Raw genomic sequence first — 6,000 nt, 5'->3', positions numbered from 1 at the left:
TAATGCGTTGAAAGAATAACTAGTTCTATGCCATTATTTACAAACTCCTGGCCCAGCCAGGCAGCTTCAGTGTAAAGCCTCCAGGTGTCCCAGGTGACAGGGAAAGATGAGGTGTGATACAGAGAGAAAAGGGGGCTCATTTAGCTCTCACGACAGCGGTGCTTTGCGGTTTTGCTGGGGGTGATGGTCCCAGCCAGACCAGCACGGCGGCCCACTTTTCCTCACCTGGTTTTAATCACCCACCGAGGTCCCAGGAGCACCTTTTACCTGCCAGGTGCATTTCTAAAGTGGGCACAGGGAGAGGGAAGGGGAGGCCCAGAGGAGGGGGAAAAAATGGGGTATGCAATTTGGGATTCTTTTGAAATAAAACAACACAGGCCATGAAGTTAAATTAAATACTAACTATAAAAGGCCCAGCCCAGGACCTGGCACAAGATTAAATGCTAAGTAGGTGTGAGTTCCCTTTCGCTCTGCTGTTCCCAGATCGGGCCTAATCTACTGCTAACAGGTGAGTAGAGATTTTTAAATGCTGTGTTCAGTGTTCAGTCAGGGCTTATATTCAGCCAGTATGCCCAGTAACACTGGACTGGCTGTTTATGGTAAGTCTCCATCTCACTGGGGTCATGCCTCTGCCTTCTAGTTATGATATGGTTTGAATATTACATCTGGGGCCAAATATTCATTTATTCAATACATATACACGGGGTGTCTACTATAGGCCAGAACCTGGTCAAACAGCAGTGAAAGACTGGATGAAAAAGGAAATTGAAAATGCCCTCCCTGTTTATGGAGCTCACATTCCAACGGGAGAGACAAATAAAGTAGCATAATCCGCAGTCGGTGAGACGGGGGTAAGTGCTATGGAGAAAGCATAGGACAGGCTCAGCCAGGGCAGGAGAGCAGTTTTTGAAGTTTTTAGCGAAGTGTCATACACATAAGGAAAAGTGAGCCCATCGTAAGTGTTTCAGCTCGACCGATTTTCTCAGAGTGCATGTAGACATGTAAGCAGCATCCAGCTCAAGACACAGAGCATGAACAGAACCTGTGGGTTCCATGTCACAGCCAACTTCCCTGGGATGGGGGGCGTCCCTGGAGCTGTTGGCCAAATAATTCCAGCTCTCTGCTTCCTGGACATGAGGCAAGATTGCAATTCTCTGCTCCCTGTTAGGGGCAGCCATTCATTTGCCCTGGCCTATGATACGTGAGAGGGAGCAGTGAGCATCACTTCTCCATGACCCCCATCATGCAGGGCTGATGGTGGAATCCTTGTTACCTTGGAACGTCCATCAGCCTGGGTCCCAAGGGACTCTAATGAGAAAAGCCCTGCTAACGTCCAGTGGGCAGATGGCATGTGGACAAATAAGTCGTTGTTGGTTAAGCCACTGACATGAGGGCCTTGTTTGTTACCTCCGCAGATCTAGCCCATCCTGACTGATAATGAAGATGATATCTCATGAGAGATCTGAGGAGACAGGAGTGAGCCTTCTGGAAACCAGGAGGGAGAGCAAGCCAGGGGCAACATATTTCAAGACCCTAAAACAGAAGTGTATGAGGTGTGAGGAACAGGGTCTGAGGATGAAATGCCCCAGAAGTAGACCCTGAGACAAAGATTTGAATGGAAGGAATTTATTTGGCAGTGAATCCCAGAAACACTGAGAAGAGGGTAAAGGGGTGAGACAAAGAAGGGGCAAAGTCATTATAGGGGGTGTCTTTCATGAGCAGTTACCCTGGGGCTCAGTCGCCCTGGGGACATCTGGGAGGTCTCAGACCTGTTCCCGGGGGCGTTTATCCACCAACACTGGCTATTGACTGAGGCTGCTCCCAGAGCTCAGGCCTGAAATGGGATGGGGAGGGACAGGGGCTGTGGGCAAGATACAAACATCCACTACAAACAGCAAGGAGGCTGAAGAACCAACACATATATGTATAGAAGTATAAATTACAGAACCACCCAAAACCCATTGGCAACCTCTCCAGACTAAACAAATTATCCAGGCTTACTGCCTCATCGGGACTATACAACCCCCTCCTACCTGTTATGCTGCCTCTAGCCTCACTCACCCTGATCCGATCCATTCTTCATACTCAACCAAAGTGGTCTATAAAACATGAGAATCTGACAGGGACACATCCCTGCCCAGAATCCTTCAGTGGTTTTCCATCTGTGTCAGGATAAACAGCAAGCCCTCTGAGTTGGCAGACAAGACCCTGTGTGTGTGAGCTGGCCCTGCCCATTGCGACAACTCATCCCCTCCACTCTCCATCTCATCGCTGATGCTCCAGCCACAGCCTATGGCTGAGCACCCCCACTGCCCCTTGTCCTCTCAAAGCCCTATGCCTCTGCGAATGCTGTTCTCTCCTCCTATGCCTCCCCTTCATCTTTGTTCACCTAATCAACTCTCATTCATTCATTCAGCAAATATTCACCCAGGGCATGCCATGCGCCAGGCACCAGGACACAGCTGTAAATAATCAGACCAACCCCTCTTGCACTCAATGAAGATTACCAGGGGGAGAAACCAGTAATAACAAAGTAAATGAGTAAGAAAATCAAATAGTAGGAAATGCAGTGACGCCAAAAAAATAAATAAATACATAACCGTGTTACATGACAGACATCGGTGATTAGGTGGGAAGACAATGTTGATTGGGTGATCAGGGAGGGCCCTGAGGAGGTGATATTCAAGGTGACTGGTCGGAATGACAAGAGGTTATCTGTCAGACATGTAAGCACTGAGGCAGCAAGTTCTAGGATGAGCAATCACACGGGCAAAGGCCCTGAGGCAGGAAGGAATTTGGGGTGTTGGCATAACTGAAAGAAGGTCAGGGTGGTGGGGCATAGCAAGCCAGGGAGAAAGACAGAAGATGCGCTTAGAAGGCAAGGACCAGGTCAACGTGGAGGGCTCCGCTGGCCATGGGGAGGGTGCAGGACTTTAGCCTACCATGTTCAGTGCAGGTGACAGCTGTCTGTGTGTTCTTCTCCAGCCACTGGAGAAGGTTAGGGATAACGAAGCCACTTCTAGGATCCATCTCTTACCATAAATAACCCTGACAGAGAGTCCTCAAAGGTAGGCTTGCTCCAGACATCTATTCTTGTCCTTGCCTCTCCCTGGCTGTGTGACATTAGACAAGTTATTGAACTTCTCTGTGCCCAGAATGTCTCCATACATTTCTGTTCTATCCTCTGAGTGATATTGAACTAACTCAGCCTTGCAGGTGAAAGAGAAGAACCAGCAAAATGTTCTCCCACCAGCAAAGTGTTTTATGAGTCCTCTTTGATACCACAGACCTGGTGTTGTATCCTGTCTCCATTGCTTTCTTGAACAAATTATTTAATCTCTCTTAGCCTTGGTTGTCTTCGTTGTAGAATGGAGCTAATAATTGTCCCCACTGCATCGTGTTTGGGGAATGGTTTTGTGAGGTAAGGTGTTTGATCGCTTACCATAGTCTTTGCATAAATTAAAGCTCACTATATAGTTTCTATAATTCTTTTTATCAATCTTTCCAATACCATCTTGGCTCAGCCAACTCATTACTTCCTCTGTAAGAAGGCTAAGATTTGTAGTACAAGGATCCCCTGCCACCCTCAAAAGTTCACCCTCCAATCCTGATGTCATGAAAAGACAGGGGTCCTAAACTAGGATTCAAATTCCATCTCAGCCAATGGCTGGCTTTCCAACGTCAAGCAAGTCCCCTCTGTCCTCTGGGTCTCACTGCATGACTCACGGCAACTGCTTTTCAAAGAGGCCTGTGGTAGACAAAACAAGGGTCTCCCAGAGATGCCTACATCCTAATCCCTGAAGCCTGCGACTATGGGACCTTACACAGTGAAAAGGAATGTGGCACCTGTGATAAAGTTAAAGAATCCTGGATAGATTGGGGAGATGATTCTGGATAATCTAGGTGAGTCCAATGTGATCACAGGGGTCCTGAAGAGTCAGAGAAGGAATGCAATGAAGAAAGCAGAGCATCTGAAGATGCTATGTTGCTGCTTTGAAGATGAAGGAAGGGGCCATGAGCCAAGGAATGTGGGCGGCCTCCAGAAGTTGGAAAAGTCAAGGAAACAGTTTCTCCTCTAAGAGCCTCCAGAAGAAACCAGCGCTGCCAACACCTTGATTTTAGCCTAGTAAAACCAATTCCGAACTGTGGCTCCCAGAACTGTAAGAGAACAAATGTGTGTTGTTTGAAGACACTATGTTTGCGGTCATTTGTGATAGGAGCCATAGGCAATCAATACAAGGCCCCTGAGTGTGAGTTCTTTAAGAGCTGCTCTCGCCTGGCCTGTGTTGCTCAGTGGTTGAGCGTTGCCTTATGCACCAGAAGATCATGGTTTGATTTGTTGGGGCACATGCCTGGATTTGGGGCTCAATCCCCAATCGGGGGCATGCTGGAGGCAGCTGATCAATAATTCTCTCTCATCATTGATGTTTCTATCTCTCTCCCTCTCCCTTCCTCTCTGAAGTCAATTTTTTAAAAGAATTATTTTTTAAAGCTGCTCTCTGCCTGCCTTCTTTCATGCCCCTCCCTCTGGCCACTGCTACTGCTAACATTTTAGGTGAGTGACTTGGCAGGTCAGCAGGTGGCTGGAGCTCTGGCAGAGGGGAGAAGCATAAACACAGGGTTTTATTACCCAGAGGCCAAGGGTCGCTGCACCTTTGTTAGACCAGAGCCAGATGTCACAGAAACTGGACCGGAGCTTCAGAATCACAGCTCCCCAGGACACGCAGAGCCTGGGGAAGGTCAAGGGATTATCTTTCCAGCAAACACTTATTATGCTTTCCACCCTTACTCAGAACCAAAAGATTTCATCCCTTACTCAGAACCAAAAGATTTCACCCCAACCAGATCCATCCTGGCAAATAAAACGGGACCATCCGCAGGAATTCAGCACAGCGGTGGCTACTTGGCATCCGCCATGCAAAGTGCGAAGGAGAAAAACAACAGCGATCTCCTACAGCGCGGCACTCATCCTCCGTAATTACCCTGTTATTGCCGGTTTCATGTGTTTTCTTTCTTTTTCTCCATAAACAATGTAATTTGCCATTACTTTTAAGAAAGTTCCTTGGAGAAAATGAAAAAAAAAAAGGGGGGGCAGTTTTCAGGATCCCTCCCCATGGTTAAAACCACTAGACTCCAGATTTTTCTGAGGAGAAGTCCCATAAACATTCTCCCATGCGGAGAGCCCTCGCCTGGCACCGGGAACGGGAACGTTGTATTTGGCAGCCAGATGGGTGGACAGGGGCACACCTGCTAAAGGCAGCCCTCAAGGCTGGGGGTGGACAGAGAGAGAAAGTGGGCCGTGCAGGTGGGCAGGGCAGAAATGTGAGCCAGGGGGCTGGGGCCGGGGCTGGGGCTGGGGCTGGGGCTGGGGGAGTCCTGGGCTTAATGGGATCCACCTGTTGCAAACTGCCTGGCAGGGGAGCCCTCCAGTCAGCTGGGCCCTTTTTAAAACCATGTGCTTTGAAAACACACACCAAGAAATAGCGAGAATCAAGGACAGGAAGGGTGCGTTGGTGAAAGTGGGTGAAGAAGGAAAAAGGAGTGGGAGACAGAGAGAGTGGAAGGAAAAGAAGGAATGGAAAGAGGGAGGAGGGAGAAAGGGAGATACGGAGCTCATTTGGGGCGCAATGAATTTAATACGCTTGTACCTTTCATGGATCTTGGCTGCCGTGGACACAGAGAAAGCCCTGGTATGGAAGGATGTCGGCAGCTCACTGGTTCCCCAGAAGGCCCGAGACACAGTCCCTGAAAATATTCAGACAAGAGGGAAGCAAAGTTCCTGTGGGATCAGTCGGCTGTGGGTGCTGCCAGGGCCAGTACCATCCTGGACAGTTACACCTCCACCCTGGACCTTCCGCATCGTCAGCAAATAACCTGACTATCTCTGCACCGCAAAGAGGAAGAGCGCTGGGCGGAGAGTCTGTGACTGGCTGAGAACTAGGAGAAAGGGCGTTCCGTACCGGGGAGTCCGCTGCGAGGCCTTCAGACATCCAGGGAGAG

This window comes from Cnephaeus nilssonii (genome assembly GCF_951640355.1).
Source record: "Cnephaeus nilssonii genome assembly, chromosome: 6".
Classification (NCBI taxonomy): Eukaryota; Metazoa; Chordata; class Mammalia; order Chiroptera; family Vespertilionidae; genus Cnephaeus; species Cnephaeus nilssonii.
The sequence above is the reverse complement of the archived record's forward strand: the minus strand, read 5'-3'. Positions refer to the sequence as shown.